This window comes from Mixophyes fleayi, chromosome 6, assembly GCF_038048845.1.
Source record: "Mixophyes fleayi isolate aMixFle1 chromosome 6, aMixFle1.hap1, whole genome shotgun sequence".
In the NCBI taxonomy this organism is placed as follows: Eukaryota; Metazoa; Chordata; class Amphibia; order Anura; family Limnodynastidae; genus Mixophyes; species Mixophyes fleayi.
In genome coordinates this window covers 24,677,505-24,699,130 of record NC_134407.1, presented here as the reverse complement: position 1 = coordinate 24,699,130, position 21,626 = coordinate 24,677,505, and the positions used below count along the sequence as shown (strand labels likewise).

The 21,626-nt window shown below is 40.7% G+C and overlaps 1 protein-coding gene across 5 annotated transcripts in view; it reads right to left on the bottom strand.

Moving 5' to 3' along the window:
- JAKMIP3 (Janus kinase and microtubule interacting protein 3) overlaps positions 1 to 21,626 on the bottom strand; it is a 114,673-nt gene that overhangs the window by 89,562 nt on the left and 3,485 nt on the right. The window lies entirely within an intron of this gene.

The window sequence follows — 21,626 nt, the reverse complement described above, 5'->3', positions numbered from 1 at the left end:
TGTTTTATGTCCTGATTCCATCTCCTGGTACCTGTCACCTCTAAAAATAGGTTTCCAATGTCCAGTACAAATCCCAGCATGGCTTTGAAGATACACAGATATATTCTGCTTTTGAACTGCTGCCTAACAATGTTATGATGTCCAGGAGCCTACTCTGTGTACACAAGGTACATACATAACGATCAGTACCTAATTGAGTAATCTAATTGTGATTGTCACATGCAACAAAGTAATGGACACTAGCAAAGTCCAGGTGTAACATGATATCAGGAAACAAGCCAGGGAAACAGACAGTATCGGTCAACGGGGAACAGATACAACCAGATAAAGCGATATTCCAACACAAGATCTATCCAGGGTGCTCAAATCAGAACAGCTGACTTTATTGTTAGCACTGTTGTGATATAACAGCTTAAGTATGGAGTGCACAGATACCTAGTGGCAGCATGTCTTACCGTCTTGTGCATTAAAAGGATCATGCTGCAAACAAATTAAACGCAATGACAGCAACAGAAGGTAAAGATTAATGTGTCCAAACCAGATCACAATGTAAGAGGTGCAGAGAACCACTAATACATATCTGATGAACTCTACATCATATCTCTATGCATATTTAGATTCTAAATATATTAATATCACTTGTGTGATATACCACAATATATATATAAGTCCTGTCAATAATATATAAATAAAAAAAACGTCAATTTGTGAGTTTGAGGTCTTTAGGGAAACTTATGCACAACCTAGGACAAATTATTTCCGGTACTAGAAAGTCACTTCTGATTTCTGTGACCTGTATAAACAATAGTTGCCTACTCTCCCGGAATGTCCAGGAGACTCCCGAATTTTTGGGACTCCCGAGAGAGCAGGCAAAAATCCCGGATCCAGCTGTCGCCGTTGTTGAAGATGGTGGGTGCAGGGCTAAATGCGCCATCGTGGCCCTTCCCCCTGCTGCGATTGGCTAAAATTGCCTAAGATTGACAGGGGCAGAGCCTAACGACGCACCACGCGTGGCAACACCCCCCTCGACGGACCCCCTCCTGGACAGCTGCCTTCAAAAGTAGGCAAGTATAGTATGAACGCATTGCAATATGCCTATATATATGCCTATATTTTACAGTAGGGATTGAATGATCCCATATATAAAATATAAAATACAGCAGCTTTACCTCTGAGCCTATAGCTTGGGCTGCAGAAACCTATAGCGCAGGTTCAGTAAGTACAGCAGGTCTGGACAACTACAAGTCCCAGAATTCCCTGCCAGCTATTGGCTGACAAAGTCTGCTGGGACTTGTAGTTTTACAACACCTGGAGAGCCCACAGGTCGTCCAGGGCTGAAGGACAGACTGTCAGCAATTTTTATTAATGGAATTACAATGTACAATAGAGAACTACAGAAATTGTGCCTTTTTACTAAACCAAAATGAACATTTTATAGCAACTGGCATTGAATTGCAGAGCTCAATTATTCTAGATCTGTTAGACACCCATGAGATTCTAAAACCCATATGACCCATATTATATATTAGATGCCAATAAGTCAGTAAGTCATGTCTGTTTGTTTTAATCCTCTGTGCAATGCCTTGTGTATGAAACATGTCATGCACACCAACATTCATTATTAATCAGCTACAGCATGAACTCAGCTCCCCGCTGCTTTCATGACCTTCTGTTTAAACAATCAATGTAATTTATCCCTTTCCTCCTAACGATGTTTGCTGTTCGAAAGGGACAGAAACATCAACAATCACAGCTCTTTAAACTGTGATATCATGTGTCAAGTGACAACCCATTAGAGACTCAAAAAAAGGTATTTTATTCACAATAAGAAAGTGATCCGTGATGGTGTAAGCCCTTTTTCTCAGCCAAGTATTACCACTCAAAAATGCATTCCATTTCCACTTGGTTCATTTGCCAGGCAGCGTTCAGACAACCATGTTGTAAGCCCAGATCAAATAAGGCGAGACTAGAATATACTCTGATTCTCATGAAGGAATTCAATGGTGTTGAATTGCGTGTAAGACAAGCTATAGTGAATGTCATAGGCAAACCGAGGGGGAAGGGGGGGGGGGGTTCCTAGTGCCTGGAAACCCTTCTCCAAGCCTGGGACACTGTATAATTGAGGTGGTTGGACCCTGCCCCCGCTTCACACGGCTCTGCTTGAAAAGGGAGAGCTGCATGTACCTAACAGTACTGCACGCAGCATTGCCCATGTATATTATAGGGATAGGAAGAGTTGGAGAGCAGCCAAGCACTGTCTAAAATTATAGCCACACCCCCATGCATGCTGGTCACGCCCACTGGTGGCGTGGTGTGGAAACTCCCCTGTACAAATACTGCGTTTGCCCCTGGATGTGGAGTGTCCAATAACAGAACGTGCTGTGTATTATTTGCTAGGGAAGCAGCGGTTATATTTTTTGTGATGCACCTTTATAGGACACTTCCATTGTTACTATTCACAGCACAGCTTTGTACCTGTTTTGCATGGAGAGTCTGGGAGCAATATACTCATACTACCAGAAGGATGGGCATCTTTTTTAAAAAAAAAAAACAAAACTCTATTTTTGCAAGGTCAAAACAGTAAACTGGCATTGTAGGAAATCGGGTTCACAATCAGATAAATAACAACATCACAGCGGCGACATTCAGAAGGGGAACACAATGCCGGTAATGCAAACATGTAGGCTACATTTTGTAGAGGATTGGCGAAGACGGGGAGCCTCAAAAGTGGTGAGAGAAGCTGTGAAAATAGCAGAGTTGTAAGTATTGATAAAAGCATTTCATGGGGATGTTGTACCGAATGTGGATATCAGAAAATTGAGGGAACACTACAGTGGTAGGGGGGTCGTTAAGATATCTGACTCCTCAGGAGTGCCATGGAATAAACATAGAGGGGGTGAGGCCCAGAGGGAAGTCCGGGGAGTTGAACAGTGGTATCACTGGAGAGGGTCGGGGAGAGAGACCAAACCGTTGAGAGCAGTCCGAAACCAACAGAGAATGCAAGACCACAGGGTGGAGAATAATACGTTTCAGGCGCAGAGCCCGTGGAAGCCAGTGAAGACAGGACCAGAAATGTATCTTCTAAAATATGACTGGCATGGCCAGTGGCTGTGTCTGATTCTTCTTCACCATTGGCTGTTTTATGAAGCCGTAGTGTAATTAGGGGGTCAAAAAAACCAAACTTTGTGGAACACATTGTTTTTTTTCATGTCTTCAGTGATTCACTCGAGGAGATGCATTATCACATCTAGAACGTTGCCCAGATTGGAGTAGTCTAGGGGTCTGAACAGCTGTCAAGACACCAGTTTCAATGACCTCTATGCTTATTCTGATGCAGTCAATGTAGGGACACTTAAACTGGCTGAAAGACACAGGTGTGAGCTGTGTGTGTTTGTGTGCAATACAGCTATCCTGTACAAATTAGCTGTAGTCTGCAACGACAATTCACAAGCATTCATTGGAAGTCCTATGACATCAGGGGCTTGAGTCATTAAGGAGAGCAAAGCATAAAAAAGGAGTAACTTTGCACCTTGGCAAAACCATGTTGCATTGGAGGGGGAGGTAAATTTAAAAATAAGGGGACAAATTTATAGTTGAGATAGAGAATGTCCTAGATCAACTTTAAATTTCAGGGTTAAAATAAAGATATCAAAAATGTGTGTGCTACATGAAAATACAGCCAGTATTTAACTTATATGCAAAATAATAAACTAATTTGCACCCCTTGCATTGTAACAATGTTTGTCCAGGATCAAACTTATGCCTTTTTTGCTTTGCTCTCCTTAATGACTCAGGTCCCAGGTGTTTTAAGATCGTCCCATCATGTACAGGTCGACAGTAATAGTTGTGATTCTTCAAGCGTCTTAGTCTCTTGCCCAGACTTTTGAGATTTATTCAGACTGCACCCAGGTGACACCTTACCCCTCGTCAAACAGACCACTTGGTATGGCCCATCAATGGTCTACAGTAGTTATTTACAGCTTCCCACTACTCATCCTAGACAATGAAACTAAACTCAAAGTTATATTATTATGTTTTTTTCTACCCAGCCCCAAACGTTTAAATCTAAAACTGTTCCAAATCCTCCAGTCTATTATCCATTGAAGCTGGAAGTGGTTCTTGCTCTTGATTTAAAACCATATCAAGGTCTTAGAAAGAATTGTCTAGCTGGCAGTGTGTTAATGACAGGGCACAACCTTTGAAAGTCCATTTTGATGCTCATCATGAAGTTAGTATACCAGCCTCCTCCTACTAGACCGCCTGCAGAATCCTTCTTCTCATTGCGTATTGCATGCTGCTAGTGTGAAAAAAATTGGTTAAATTATAGCAACATTAATACTAATAATTGCTGGAGAGAACTGTAATGTGGAATACAGTACGAAAATGTTCGTAAATGGTTATAGGTTCACTGTAAAACGATAGTTTTCTTCCTATGAGAAAATACGACCAATGGTTTAAGAGAAGTCCAGTATGTAAATGTGATATAGACATCTGGATATTGTCTCTGCCATTGACCTCATATAGTGTAGATTATGTAGCATCACTTTGGACAGTGTTGGTTGAATGGAAATCCAGTGGATAGTTATGTTTAAGGCTTGTGCTGCATCGGCATTAGAACACAATGCTTTTTCTCTCTCTGCATGTTAGTTCTGTCTCTTCAGCAAATGTCCTTAGGGCCCTCCTATACACTTACTAACATGGATTATAGAGGTCCTTTAAAGACCCTTTATCTTAGCTGGCAAAAGCCTAGAGAGACAAAAAGACCCTATACAATTCCCTATAACTTCACTCAAGCGATCATAAAAAAAATAATACTAGCATCAACCATCACCCACTTGTCTAGCTAGTCCTAACCCATAGTTTAAACTTATCCAAAGCTTAGGCACTAGTATTAAACCTATACTAATCATTAGTACAAGCAGCCAAAATAAATGTACCAAGCCATTATAATCTCCAAATCTAGCTCTAAAGATAATCCCTTATAGCCGAAAAATGCAAACAACCCCTCACACCACATTAGGTGACTAGTGCATAGTTGCCTACACTCCCGGAATGTCTGGGGGACTCCCAAATTTCTGGGAGTTCTCCCGGACTCCCAGGAGAGCAGGCAATTATCCCTGATGCTGGCCGGCTGTGTAAACTAAAATGGAGGGGGCGGGGCCTAGTGATGTCATGGAAACAGCCTGTTTTTATTGGTTCAGAGTAGTGATGTCCATTTTGGGGGCGGGGCTAAAGACGTTATTCTTCGAGCCCCGCCCCCACACACCCACCTGCACCCTGGACCTCCCAGAAATCATCTTGCCCATGTTGGCAAGTATGGACTAGTGGACATGTAAAATATATGCAATTCAATGTTTACATTGCCGGCTTCTGAAAACTTGTTAGACAAGTTCAAGTACAGTGATGCTTTACCATTGTTTTTATTGTTACCGAGAGACATTTCTGCCCTCCCAATTGTCAATGTGCCCTGTTCTGGGGCTCCAAAAGAGACAGATCCCAATATAATGTATTGTACATCTGACAATGGTGGGACTGCTACAGACCCATGGGCTTTGCAGCTGTGATTTATATATATATATATATATATATATATATATATATATATATATGTGTGTGTGTGTAAATCCTAGCAATAAGGTACAAGTGCAGTTAAGTATCCCTGATTTGACTGCAACTCATTAACTTCAGCAGCATTAGTCGTTTCCTAGATCCCGTTTTCCATTAGCAATTTTGTAATGTCAACATATTTCTTATTTTTGTCACATGCAACCAGGAGCTTGTTACGTTGTGCCCCTCGCTTACCCAGATATTTCCATTTTTGTCCGTGTGCACATAGGAGGTAGGCGTCTGCATTTACTGCACAGAAAGACCTATTAGGAGTATAATAAGGCTATTTTTTTTTTCACTGCAGGTCATTTAAAGAGCCAAAGTCATTTCTAGGAAGTTCAGTCAATTTAGTTGGCAATAAATATGTGTGTAGAACAGTTTCAGAATTTATTTCAAATTATTTTACAAAGGTGGCAAATTGGCAGAGGGTAAGGTAGAAATCTTGGACGCACTCAGTTGCTATTCTTTGGAATCATTCACATCAGTCTCTGCCGCATTGGAGGTTACAGTCTAAATTACCTGCCACACACTAGGGTCCATTTTCGTCAGAAGTTAATAAATTTACCAGTATATTTTTGGAGGGAGAAAACCGGATTATCTGGAGATAACTCTGGGAGAACATACATAAAAGCAAATAAATAATAAACAGAAAAGACTAGGGGCTAGATTTACTGAACTGCGGGTTTGAAAAAGTGGAGATGTTGCCTATAGCAACCAATCAGATTCTAGCTGTCATTTATTTAGTACACTCTACAAAATGACAGCTGGAATCTGATTGGTTGCCATAGGCAACATCCTGGGAGACGCTTTCTGATAAATTTGGTCAATCTCTATGAGCTCAGTCAGGGTACCCTATGCACATTTTTAAATAAACTCTACATTTGTGACTGTTACAAATCATCCACCCAAAATAAAGCAATTTGTATTGTAACTATTTAATTACTTTTAATTTATTTATCAAAGATTCTAATTTGTTACTTCAGGAGTGAGCGGATAAGAAAACAGCACAACAATGGATGTGGTCACAGATGGACGCACCAAAGAAAGACATGAAGGAAGTATGTCTAAGTAACTAACAATAGAAATCACTATAAGATATTAACATCCCTCCCACACACAGTTTTCCAGATCCACAACTACATGACAGTATTTATTCTGTGATGTGTGCTGTTTGCATTAATAAGTGAAGGTGCCAAGTATAGAGAAAAAAAATACATTTACTGAGAATGCGTTGCCTTTTTACCTCGCTTGTTCAGTTAATTCAATAATTGACAACCAGGAAGAGATAGGTTTCACCGTGGTGATAAGGGCGGGTGAAAGCTATCACAAGAGGATAACGAACTTTCCGGTACAGCTATTTGTTGGTGGATCTGTTCCGGAGAGCTCGGTTTTGATCAATTGCAGCAAAACACTATTTTTTCTTGCTGCAATACAAAATAATAATAGTGTTTATCTCCACTATCTGCCACATCTTGATAAATAGGCCTGTTAACCCATTCAAAAAAAAAAAAAACACGAAAGGTGAACTTATCCTTTAACTCCTCTTCAGTAAATCTCACCCTGCACCTACTTGTCATGTCTCACGTATCCCTCTTCCTTTAGATTGTAAGCTCATGTAGCTAGGAATCCTTGTCTATCAGTTACTGTTAACACTGCAATTTCACATATTGTAAAGTCCAGAGTAAAAACCACATACATACAGGATAATAAATACATTCAATTTGCTGGTGTGTAACTCTTCTCTAGTTACAGCAGATTTTAAGTCCTCCTAACCCCTGGCTGTGGTTCTCAGCCATAGCTTTTAGTTAATCAGACACAAGAGTTTATTTTCATCGCTCTCAGGTACGACACACTGCACTTTCTGCGGCAATGTATATAGAAAACATTACAGGAGGGAATCTACAAGCCAATGAAGTACAATGATATAAACAGTTGTAAACCCTGTGCAACTTTTTGGATCATTGTACTTTATTGGCTTGTAGATGGCTTGAATATGCCTCATTGTTACAAGATTGCAGCCACTCACTGCCAGCCAGGAGACAAGGGCACTGTCTAAATTGTTCAGTATGTAATTTATGAACATGACTCCTGATTGGACAGAAGTGGAAGATCCAATCACATTTATTACACACCCTCCTCCTAGCTGCTTGAACAGGGGTTAAGCCGCCAGTGCTGACAGATCTCTTCTCTCCTAGTTGTCTGTGTTAAAGGCACCTGCATTACCACAATGGGGGTGGTCAAGGGGGACATGGGGGAGATATGTTTAACTAACTTCTTCTGTGCAGCTCCAAACTTATGGAATTCCCTACCATGCCCAATCAGGCTTTCCCAAGCTTACCTTATCCCTGATGATACTATTCACACTAATGCACCCTCACAGCTCTCCCAATCTCCACTCTAAGGCACACTCATTCCTCTTGTTTCACCTGTGACCTCTCCCACTTAGAATGTAAGCTCTCTAACGAGCAGGGTCCTCCATATCCTTTGTTTTCATGTCTTCATTTATTTTGTCTGCCTTGTAAGTCCCTGTTTTATGTATGTACTGTTTTCCCAACTGTACGGCACTGCGGAGCCCTATGGCGCCTCACAAATCTACGTTAATAATAATAATAACTAGCAGTATGAATCAATTTAAAATGTTAGCATCCCTAATCCTGCCCACAGTCAGTGCCATTAGAGAGTGATATAGAGCGCCTGGAAGTTATATATAATTACCATATCATAATTTAACACCAACCTGGCTACTAGATTATATATATGTGTCTGACATCTTCCACCTTCCCTAGAAAACGCTGATCAGAACAAGTGCTCTGTTCTGTCCATAATATTCACTTACTCCTGATTACCAACCACCACTACTTAGTTCAGTAATTGTGATCCAGGCAGGTTAATGCCATAACACACACCAAGAAAATAAAATAAAAATAATTGTTTTAGCTGTCCTTTCCTCTTCACCAGTTCCCATGTGAACCAAATTTGGCAAAAGTCCTATATCTGTCATAAGCCTAGAGCCCAGAGGACACGGAGAGGAAACGGATGTTGTGTTACAGCTGACATCTTGTACAGAGTAAGACTGAACATTAAATGTCAAACAGACACATTCACTGGTGATGTTACTGGATGGTATTCAGACAATGCTTCCCCTGTTCTGGGAGGCAGAGAGAACTTATGGATTAAATGGGTGAAACCAGCCTCTCGCCCAATTTCAGTGGTGGTTCCATATAACTATTTTAAAATCATTAAACACATCAGTACGGTTATGTATACACCTCTTATATAACATGTTTACAACAAGCATGTGTGGAAATCTAGTTTTCTCAGTCTATTAGTATATTCATGGGTAAAGACTCTGAACGGTCTTTTGACAAATATTGTAAATTGGAAATTAATTGCTCAAATCATCCCTGGGAGGCACAGTCTGTGTAGAAAACAGTTATTATTTTATTTGCTAAAAGAAAGATGACAGAACTGAAATTGAGAGATTCAACTCTATATTTGCCCTACATGGTTTGTTTATACAAAAGCACAACACATGCAGAGGCTGATTGCCGAACAACTGGATCTCTGTCCAATCTGGCTACACGTGTGTAGAACTCATACATGCATACACACGTGCACTCATCAGCTGACTGGTTTTCCCACAAGCCCAATAAAAATTCTGTCTATTAAAACTTGGCATTGCTGGCCATGGAAATTATTGCTATGTGGACAGCTTATTACATTATGGAATGTTATGAACTATAAGTAGTTTACCAGCTTCAGTGGCAGCAAATTTTCCAGACACGTATGATGTTCATACTAGGGATGAGCGCGCTCGGATTTCTGAAATCCGAGCCCACCCGAACGTTGCGGATCCGAGTCGGATCCGAGACAGATCCGGTTATTGGCGCCAAATTCAAAAGTGAAACTGAGGCTCTGACTCATAATCCCGTTGTCGGATCTCGCGATACTCGGATCCTATAAATTCCCCGCTAGTCGCCGCCATCTTCACTCGGGCATTGATCAGGGTAGAGGGAGGGTGTGTTAGGTGGTCCTCTGTGCTGTTTAGTTCTGTGCTGTTTAGTTCTGTGCTGTTTAGTTCTGTGCTGTTTAGTGCTGTGCTGTGCTGTGCTGTGCTGTGCTGTGCTGTGCTGTGCTGTGCTGTGTTCTGCAGTATCAGTCCAGTGGTGCTGTGTGCTGTGCTCTGTCCTTCTGAGGTCAGTGGTGCTGCTGGGTCCTGTGCTGTGTCCTGTTCAGTCCAGTGGTGCTGTGTCCTGTGCTCTGTGCTTCTAAGGGCATAGTTATTTCCCCAATATTCCCCTGTGTTTAAAAAAATAAAAAAAAATTTTTTTTATAAAATACCAAAAACTACTTTAATATTTTTTAATTACCACAAAATTTTCACAACCAATCCTGCAGTATAAGCCCATTGGTACTGCAATATTACCAAGTTCACACATTCAGCAGTAAAAGTCCAGTGGTACTGCAATATTACAAAGTTTACACATTCTGCAGTATCAGTCCAGTGGTGCTGTGTCCTGTGCTCTGTCCTGCTGAGTTCCGTAGTGCTGCTGGGTCCTGTGCCGTGTCCTGTTCAGTCCAGTGGTGCTGTGTCCTGTGCTCTGTGCTTCTAAGGGCATAGTTATTTCCCCATTATTCCCAAGTTTGTAAAAAATAAAAAAAAAGTAAAAAAAAATAAAAAATTAAAAAAAAAAAAAAAATATAATAATTATAACCAAATTTGCAAAACCAATCCAGCATTATAAGTCCATTGGTACTGCAATATTACCAAGTTCACACATTCAGCAGTAAAAGTCCAGTGGTACTGCAATATTACAAAGTTTACACATTCTGCAGTATCAGTCCAGTGGTGCTGTGTCCTGTGCTCTGTCCTGCTGAGTTCCGTAGTGCTGCTGGGTCCTGTGCCGTGTCCTGTTCAGTCCAGTGGTGCTGTGTCCTGTGCTCTGTGCTTCTAAGGGCATAGTTATTTCCCCATTATTCCCAAGTTTGTAAAAAATAAAAAAAAAGTAAAAAAAAATAAAAAATTAAAAAAAAAAAAAAAATAATAATAATTATAACCAAATTTGCAAAACCAATCCAGCATTATAAGTCCATTGGTACTGCAATATTACCAAGTTCACACATTCAGCAGTAAAAGTCCAGTGGTACTGCAATATTACAAAGTTTACACATTCTGCAGTATCAGTCCAGTGGTGCTGTGTCCTGTGCTCTGTCCTGCTGAGTTCCGTAGTGCTGCTGGGTCCTGTGCCGTGTCCTGTTCAGTCCAGTGGTGCTGTGTCCTGTGCTCTGTGCTTCTAAGGGCATAGTTATTTCCCCATTATTCCCAAGTTTGTAAAAAATAAAAAAAAAGTAAAAAAAAAAAAAAAATTAAAAAAAAAAAAAATATATAATAATTATAACCAAATTTGCAAAACCAATCCAGCATTATAAGTCCATTGGTACTGCAATATTACCAAGTTCACACATTCTGCAGTATCTTGTGCTACATATAATGGAGAGCAAAAATTTGGAGGATAAAGTAGGGAAAGATCAAGACCCACTTCCTCCTAATGCTGAAGCTGCTGCCACTAGTCATGACATAGACGATGAAATGCCATCAACGTCGTCTGGCAAGCACGATGCCCAATCTCCTAGTACAGGGCATGTAAAATCCAAAAAGCCCAAGTTCTCAAAAAACAGCAAAAAAAGAAACTTAAAATCATCTGAGGAGAAACGTAAAGTTGGCAATATGCCAATTACGACAAGTAGTGGCAAGGAACGGCTTAGGCCCTGTCCCGTGTTCATGACTAGTGGTCCAACTTCACCCAAGGATCAAAGCCCTCCTCCCCCCCCCTACAAAAAATTTAAGAGAGTTATGCTGTCAGCAACAACAACAAAACAGCAAAGAACTCTGCCTTCTAAACAGATGACATCACAAATCCCCAAGGCGAGTCCAAGGGTGTTGTTGGTTGTGAACCCTGACCTTCCCATCACTGTACGGGAAGAGGTGACTCCATCCAGCATTTGCAGCACGCCCTCTGCATATGCTGGAAGGATCACCCACAGTCCAGTTACAGATTTGGCTAATGAAGGTGTGAATGTTGTGCACTGGGAGGAGGATATTGATGTAGCTGGCGCTGAGGAGGATGTTGATGATTATGATGCAGACAGATACCAAATTGCATTTCTCAATTTCTATTTATATTCTAGATTATATAACGGCTGAAAAGTTTTCTGTTTTACTCCTAGTGGAGAGGGGATCTGATGCAGACAGATACCAAACTGCCTTTGTCCATTTCTTTGTATATTTGAATTGCTAGTTCTACAGTCTATGCAGGCTGCTTTATTTATATTCAACTACAAGTGTAGGGCGGGGGGGGGGGGGCATAGATAGCCACCAAAGTAACGTGGTCCATTTAATTTCACTTTCTAGCTCCACAGTCTGTGCAGCCTGCTTTTTTTTATCTTCAAAGTATTTATATTTACAAGCCTTGCAATCTAAATTAACTAGAGGTAGTGACGTGGTAGAACTCCAAAAGGCAGTTTGGAAGCCCCTGTACAAACTGGCTCTATTTTTTAACTGAGTTGTCCCCCCTCCAGTGTGTACTCGGAAAGAGTTTTTAGTGCAGCGGGGAACCTGGTCAGTGAGCGGCGAAGGAGGTTGCTTCCTCACAACGTTGAAAAAATGATGTTTATAAAAATGAATAATCAATTCCTCAATGAAGTACAGCACTGCCCTCCAGATACTACAGAGGGACCTGTGGTTGTGGAGTCCAGCGGGGACGAATTGATAATGTGTGATGAGGAGGAAGTAGACACTGTAGGGGGAGAGGAATCAGAGGTTGAGGATGAGGACGACATCTTGCCTCAGTAGAGCCTGTTTAGTCTGTACAGGGAGAGATGAATAGCTTTTTTGGTGTGGGGGCCCAAACAAACCAATCATTTCAGTCAAAGTTGTTTGGTAGGCCCTGTCGCTGAAATGATTGGTTTGTTAAAGTGTGCATGTCCTATTTCAACAGCAGACCTCTCAACTGCAGCTCATCCCTCCTCTGCGGGGATAATGTCTCCTGTGCTCTGACACGTCACTCTGTGTACTCTCAGCCTCAGGATCTGACACTACAGCTACCATGCCTCTTGTAGCAGCCCTCACTCCAGGGCCTCTTCCATGTGCAGTGTCCCCCTCTCTCTTGGGTTCACTATAGTGGCATGGAGTTCTCCCCCTCATCCAGGGCACACATTCCTTGCCCTGGCTCAGTCACCACGCTCAGACTTCCAGGCAATGCTGGGGGAGCCTGGGAGCTTCCACCCCAGGTCCCCAGCTACAACTCTCCTCTCCTGTGTCTTCTCTCTCTTTCTGACACTTGAAAGATCGTGCCTTTAAATGAAAAAGTCAGTCTTGATTGCACGACTATGTGCAAGTGCAACAGGGACATTTTTTTGGGTTTACAAAGTCAAACAGTAACACTACGACCCTGTCTGTCTGGGGTCTGTCAATGACGAATTGTCTGGAGCATGTTTTGAGGAGGTATTGTGGCCCCGGTATCAAATTGGGTACCGGGGCCACCCCACTATGCAGTCCAGATACTTGTTTGGTGGAATTCCGACACGTGGAGGGTTTTTTAATTATATTGTGGCCTCGGTACCAAATTGTGTACCGGGGCCACCACACTACGCAGTCAAGATACTTGTTTGGTGGAATTCAGACCAGTTGAGGGTTTTATTATTATATTGTGTGGACCACTCTATCTATACCACACTACAACTCTATACCACTCTATTTCCTACTTTAATTCTATTTAATTCTATTTCCTACTTTAATTCTATTACTAATTAATTAACATAAAGAGGAACCAAAAAAACCAATTTTACCAAAAGTATAATATGACTTAGACTTACAAACACTACACTTGAAAGATCGTGCCTTTAAATGAAAAAGTAAGTCTTCATTGCACGACTATGTGCAACAGGGACAGTTTTTTTCTTTACAAAGTCAACTAATAACACTTGGACCCTGTCTGTCTTTAACATACTTAATGGGATCTCAATGACGAATTGTCTGTAGCATGTTTGGAGGAGGTATTGTGGCCCCGGTATCAAGTTGGGTACCGGGGCCACCCCACTACGCAGTCCAGATACTTGTTTGGTGGAATTCTGACACGTGGAGGGTGTATTTATTTTATTGTGGCCCCGGTATCAAGTTGGGTACCGGGGCCACCCCACTACGCAGTCCAGATACTTGTTTGGTGGAATTCTGACACGTGGAGGGTGTATTTATTTTATTGTGGCCCCGGTATCAAGTTGGGTACCGGGGCCACCCCACTACGCAGTCCAGATACTTGTTTGGTGGAATTCTGACACGTGGAGGGTGTATTTATTTTATTGTGGCCCCGGTATCAAGTTGGGTACCGGGGCCACCCCACTACGCAGTCCAGATACTTGTTTGGTGGAATTCTGACACGTGGAGGGTGTATTTATTTTATTGTGGCCCCGGTACCAAATTGTGTACCGGGGCCACCACACTACGCAGTCAAGATAGATAGATGCGTATCATAGATAAAGTACATTCAGTGGTGTGGGGCAAATTGAAAAATATTCAAAATGCACTGACATTATCAAAAACAAGAGGTTGTCACACGCTAAAACTCCAACATGTATATGATGGAGAGGATGGAGGAGCAGCCGTATGTGTAGTGTAATGCAGACCTGTTGAAGGTTTTTTATATATTTTATTGTGGTGCCCAGTGCCCACTCCTCTACGCAGTCCAGGTACATTTATTGGTGCGAATCAAACAAGTTGATGGTTTTCTTATTATATATATTGTGGTGACCCACTCCTCTACGCAGTCCAGGTACATTTATTGGTGCGAATCAAACAAGTTGATGGTTTTCTTATTATATATATTGTGGTGACCCACTCCTCTACGCAGTCCAGGTACATTTATTGGTGCGATTCATAAAAGTTCAGGGTTTTTAATATATTGTGGTGACCCACTCCTCTACGCAGTCCAGGTACATTTATTGGTGCGAATCAAACAAGTTGATGGTTTTCTTATTATATATATTGTGGTGACCCACTCCTCTACGCAGTCCAGGTACATTTATTGGTGCGATTCATAAAAGTTCAGGGTTTTTAATATATTGTGGTGACCCACTCCTCTACGCAGTCCAGGTACATTTATTGGTGCGAATCAAACAAGTTGATGGTTTTCTTATTATATATATTGTGGTGACCCACTCCTCTACGCAGTCCAGGTACATTTATTGGTGCGATTCATAAAAGTTCAGGGTTTTTAAGATATTGTGGTGACCCACTCCTCTACGCAGTCCAGGTACATTTATTGGTGCGAATCAAACAAGTTGATGGTTTTCTTATTATATATATTGTGGTGACCCACTCCTCTACGCAGTCCAGGTACATTTATTGGTGCGATTCATAAAAGTTCAGGGTTTTTAAGATATTGTGGTGACCCACTCCTCTACGCAGTCCAGGTACATTTATTGGTGCGAATCAAACAAGTTGATGGTTTTCTTATTATATATATTGTGGTGACCCACTCCTCTACGCAGTCCAGGTACATTTATTGGTGCGATTCATAAAAGTTCAGGGTTTTTAAGATATTGTGGTGACCCACTCCTCTACGCAGTCCAGGTACATTTATTGGTGCGAATCAAACAAGTTGATGGTTTTCTTATTATATATATTGTGGTGACCCACTCCTCTACGCAGTCCAGGTACATTTATTGGTGCGATTCATAAAAGTTCAGGGTTTTTAATATATTGTGGTGACCCACTCCTCTACGCAGTCCAGGTACATATATTGGTGCGAATCAAACAAGTTGATGGTTTTCTTATTATATATATTGTGGTGACCCACTCCTCTACGCAGTCCAGGTACATTTATTGGTGCGATTCATAAAAGTTCAGGGTTTTTAATATATTGTGGTGACCCACTCCTCTACGCAGTCCAGGTACATTTATTGGTGCGAATCAAACCAGTTGATGGTTTTCTTATTATATATATTGTGGTGACCCACTCCTCTACGCAGTCCAGGTACATTTATTGGTGCGATTCATAAAAGTTCAGGGTTTTTAATATATTGTGGTGACCCACTCCTCTACGCAGTCCAGGTACAATTATTGGTGCGAATCATAAAAGTTCAGGGTTTTTAATATATATTGTGGTGACCCACTCCTCTACGCAGTCCAGAAAGATACCTTGTTGCAACGTTTTGGACTAATAACTATATTGTGAGGTGTTCAGAATACACTGTAAATTAGTGGAAATGCTTGTTATTGAATGTTATTGAGGTTAATAATAGCCTAGGAGTGAAAATAAGCCCAAAAACTTGATTTTTAAACTTTTTATGTTTTTTTCAAAAAAAATCCGAATCCAATACCTTAAATCCGAACCGAGACCTTTCGTCAAGTGTTTTGCGAGACAAATCCGAACCTCAAAAATAACGAAAATCCGGATCCAAAACACAAAACACGAGACCTCAAAAGTCGCCGGTGCACATCCCTAGTTCATACCACCCAACCAGGAACCAACAACCTTACTGAACCCAGGACTTGACTTTAAAGGGTTAGAAATTAATTCCAACAAGTGATTAAAAACATTGAAATAAAAATGACTATTTCATCCTAGTTCAGGCCTGGAAGCCCCAACATTCCTGAGCACCTCCATAGAAATATCCTTCTTTTTTTTCCGCAATATCAGGCCCATCAAGCAGTCATAAATACCTAGAAAAAGACAGCATGGTGGCTTAGTGGTTAGCACTTCTGCCTCACAGCACTAGGGTCATGAGTTCAATTCCAGACCATGGCCTTATCTGTGTGGAGTTTATGTGTTCTCCCTGGGTTTGCCTGGGTTTCCTCCGGGTGCTCCGGTTTCCTCCCACACTCCAAAAACATACTGGTAGGTTAATTGGCTGCTATTAAATTGACCCTAGTCTCTCTGTCTCTCTGTCTCTCTCTCTCTCTCTGTCTGTGTGTATGTTAGGGAATTTAGATTGTAAGCTCCAATGGGGCAGGGACTGATGTGAATGAGTTCTCTGTACAGCGCTGCAAAATCAGTGGCGCTATATAAATAAATGATAACGATGATGATGATTACATGACAAGTCGTTCACATCTCCAAGAAATATTTTAGAATATCATAAAAACCTACGTTTCTTGGCAGTGAGAGCATCTAATTATATATAAAACAATGTAAGATGATAAATCAACAACTATGGCCACGAGTTTCAGGTTATATTAAAGACACACAATCTGTGAACACTGGTTTGTGCAATAGAGACCAACATGCACTAGAATTTATACAGTTATTTGCACTTGACTGTGTGTTAGGACGTCACTCGTATGTACTCAATATGAGCTCTTAAGTAACAGGAGGTGCCGACGGCTTTTCAATATTCAGAGTTTGCACAGAAAGTGGAAAATGTAACCAATGTCAGCATTATTTTATATGGCTGCCTATATCATTCTGTCCCATTTCTATTGTTTTAACACTTTCAGTAATTATAACAATCTCCTTATATCGGCTTCACTGATTGTATCATCTAGGCCATATAGACAAACAGCACAGTTTAGAGGACAGCATAGAAATACTTTAATGCTGGTTTTATTTAGTTTTTACCTCTATTATCTACTTAGTCATTGCTAATCGCATCTGATTGCCTGGTTGCAGTGTAACCTCTGAAGCGGATAGTGCTTTCTTCATTGGTGGTGCCTACGTTATATGACTATGTGGGTGTAGGATTCATTTTTTTGGTGCTTCCATTCATGCACAAGACGGAAGATTACACCTGCTGTATTAAAGAGGTTTTGTCATTTAAATCAAACATAATAGTGAAAGCGTTTTTCGCTATAAAAAAAATCTTAAAAACACTTTTTGGATGTTTTCTTGTGGTTGTAAGTGTATCTGGTGTACGCCTGAGATAACCCTGGCACACATGCTACTAGTACTACATACTACACATACTTGAGATGTCTCTAAATCTGCATATGGCGGTAAATCATACTTATCAACTCTCCTGGAATGTCCGGGAGACTCCCGCATTTTGCGAGAGTATCCCGGACTCCCGGGCGAGTGTGGCAATCTCCCGAATTCTGCCCACTTCACTAGGAATTAGGCCCCACCCCTGCTGTCAAATGATGCATTGCGTCACTACGTCACAGGGGGGCGGGTTCAAAAATGACGTGATTTTTTGGTGCCCCGCCCCCTCCCGTCCACCTCCAACGGCAGGCTCCCGGAAAAGAGCTAAAGAAAGTTGGTAAGTATGCGGTAAATACACTATTTTTATGTACAAATTTCCCAGGTAAAAAAAAAGGAATATAAGGCTGCTAGATAGTGGGGTGTGAGCATGTTGGATGCACAGTTACTTATTCTCTAGATCAGTGTTTCTCAAACCCAATCCCCAGGACCCCTAACAGTGCAGGTTTTCCAGGTGACAAGGGAAATAATTATATCACCTATGGATCTGTTACAATGTGTCCGTTAGTAATGACTACACCTGTGCTAAAGCAAGGAGATATGGAAAACATGCACTGTTAGGGGTCCTGAGGACCAGGTTTAAGAAACACTGCTAGACCAGACATTCCCAAACTTACTGCTCAAGAGCTATCAACAGTTCATGTTTTTGGGATTTCTTTAATCATGCACAGGTGAGTTAATCTATTTAACTGGGTCAGTAATTATTCCACCTGTTTCTGCATAGAGAAATCCTGAAAACATGACCTGTTGGTAGCTCTCGAGGACTGGAGTTGAGCACCTGTGCTCTAGCCCGGATGTGTCAAACTTGCGGCCCAAATGCATATTTTTTATTTTATTCGGTTAAATGACTTAAAAATTAATTGAATACGACAGAACAGTTTGCGCGTGAGTTCAGTCAACCTTCCCAGTCAGTGTCAAGTGACACGTGCGCGCGTCTCTCTCCACCCATGCAGTACGTTGTTGCATGCAGTCAGAACAGCGCGCTTTCGTAATTCAAGCGAACTGCTTGGTTCTTGGCAATCTGTGACTGTTTGTGCCCAAACATTATCGCTATTTGTTTAGTAAGTTAGTGTCCAAGTACATTTATAGTACAGTTTGTCGATTGTTTATCAAATGTATAACCCGTTTGTGCTGACGATGGTTATTTATTTCCTTTTAGTTTTCTAGCGGCCCACACAATCTTAGACTTTGATTATTTGGTCCAATTGGGGTTTTGAGTTTGACATGCCTGCTCTAGACGATAAGCTATCACGAGCAGGGCCCTCTCTACCCTATGTCTCCTCGATCTACTTTGAATATACTTGTTTAACTTGTATTTGTGTGATTCTTATGTCTTAAGTTTTAAGTTGAACTTATGTAATTTGTACCTGTATATTTGCTACTTAGAATTATGGAGTATTCTCTCCCCGCCTATCCCAGTGTCAAGTCTGATTACAACCCAAGTGGTGCCCACTTGCCTGCATTTGATAGAAGTACATAAGTTATAAAGGTAAAAGAAATGCATAAGTACTGAATAGGAAAAGCAGGACACACAAAGAAATATAAGTATCTAGACATATGCATGATATATTTTTGGTGAAAGGTACTAGAATAAGTTTTGCCATTTGCAGACAAAAACTGTTGTAAGAAAACCTATGGCATTTCAGAAAATGGGAGGATTTTTTTATATGGCTTAATTCTCACCAGTAACGCCTGTGAGATGCCCAAAAACACAACTGCTCTAAATAGTACTCAGGTAAACAATTCCTGTTTTCCTCTGCAAACACAATCTGACTTGCTAAAAGCAAGCAGAAGGCATGAACAGATACCAACCATATACTAAATCATACTTGCAAACTTTTCCTTGTTGGCTTCAGGGAGATCCCAGCGGAGGTGGGCATGCGGGGGTGGGGCTTGACACAATATTTGCGTCATTAAGCCCCGCCCCGCCACTTATCTATTGCGGGGGTGAGAGCCGGGAGGTTGCCCTGCTTTCCCGGGAGGTCTCCCAGAAATTTGGGAGTCTCCCGGACATTCCGGGAGAGTAGGCAACTATGCGTTAAAGAGAAGCAGCTAAAGAATCTCTAGAGACTGAAGTGTCTTTTACATTTCTGTCTCCATTACTGAAGTCATGTTGTCTTACCTGTCAGTCTTTGATTAAATCTTGGTCTCCATGAAAATGGCCACCTCCATAGGCATCAATACACGGTCATAGGACACAATTTCTGAACTGTGACATCATGCCACAGATAGCGAAGCCAACCACGTCTTGTACCGGCTCAGCATCAGGGAGAATGCCAGACTCTTCAGGGAGTGAGGGAGATCACCCCTATTTCAAGGAGTCTCCCTGACATTCAGGGAGAGTTGGCAAGTATGTACTAAATTATACTATATAAAGTATATAATATATCTCTTGTTTCAGGGTCCAACATTTGGTCGCATCTCCAACTCAGATCCATATTTTACTACCAGCTAACTATTAAGTTGGAGTACGGCACATGCTCATTAAAGTAATATACTAACATAAACAAGATGCAAAACAACATTTGACGGATATTTTTTTATTTTTACACTCCTATTACTGTCTATATAGTTATTTAAAAAACAAAAACAATTGGTATTTTAATCCACCAGTTCTAAAACACCCCCCAAATTCTTAATTTTATTCTCCTTAATTTAAAATACAGTAATAACACCATTAGCATCTATAGATAATAGCGGGTGTTTTAACAGATCTTCTACGTATTAAGTCAGAAGACACTTATTACTCTTCCTGGTACTTTAGCTCTTTGGATTCCGAATATTTACACTGGATACTGTCACATCCCTCACATGATTTATCCCACTCCGTAGAGTACTGTGCCAGTGGATACGGCAGAGTTTCAAACAAGATTCCATCAAAACACGTCATGTTGTTTGACTTTCAGATAATTAATTACAAGTCTAGTTATGAGCTCTTCTTGGGAAGCAGTTTAATTTTTTAGTATTAAACCAAATTAGAGGTTCCTCTTATAAATAAAACCGTTTTGCAAAGGTTTAGCTTGTGTTTAATACTATGCCATTTGTGGAAACTGGTTAGTCCATACTCTCAAGGAACACTAAAAATTACAATATTCCCTATCTTGTCATCAGGTTGGAATACAGGCAAAAACTGGCACTTGCTTTCATCACAAACTTTCAGATATTAAATACTGAAACATTAAAAACTGGTTGTTACCATAATTGTATATATATATCATCATAGATGATAGTGGTGGGTTGGGGGAGTTTGGTTCTGAAAATGTGTATGTATAATTATATATACATACATAATCTATATATATATATATATATATATATATATATATATATATATATATATATATATATATATATATAATCACATATATCTCCTCCGATTGCATTCACTAGCATGGCCTCAGACATGGAACAGGACCATCAATGAGAGACCAAAGTTCTATAGCCATGGACAGGAAGCATTATATCTGCAGCCAGGTAAATCATTGGATTTCCTTCAACAGCTGTGGAAGCTGGTAGGTTTCCCAAGAAAAAAAATTAAACACATACGCCCCTATATCATAAGTTTCCTAAAGATAGACGTAGCAAAACTACCAAAAGTGGTCTAGTAACAAGAAAAAATTAGTACTCATGCGTGGGTTAAAAAAAATCTTTATGTATATTAGCAAGCATCACGTTCTTTGCATTCTTGCTGTCTCCGGGGATTTTTTTTTTCCAGAACAAGGAAAAACCCCTTGATAAAGAGGCTTCATAAACTTTTGGGAAATTCCATATTCAGTTGTCTATATTTTTCATCTATGTAGTAATATGCGTATACTAAAAAAAAAAATATATCATTTCATACTACTAAAGAGGGTAAGATTACTGTGGACAAACTTATATTTACTAAACTATGGAATAAAAAGACTCGTTATGTGGTTTCAGTGGGCGGAATGTAGAATCTACTAATAGAACTACATGAGTCAGTTGGATTGACGGTGATTCCTTCCGTTAAAGTGACACACAGATTAAGTGAATATCCAGGTGATTGCGATCTGCAACAAGCATGAA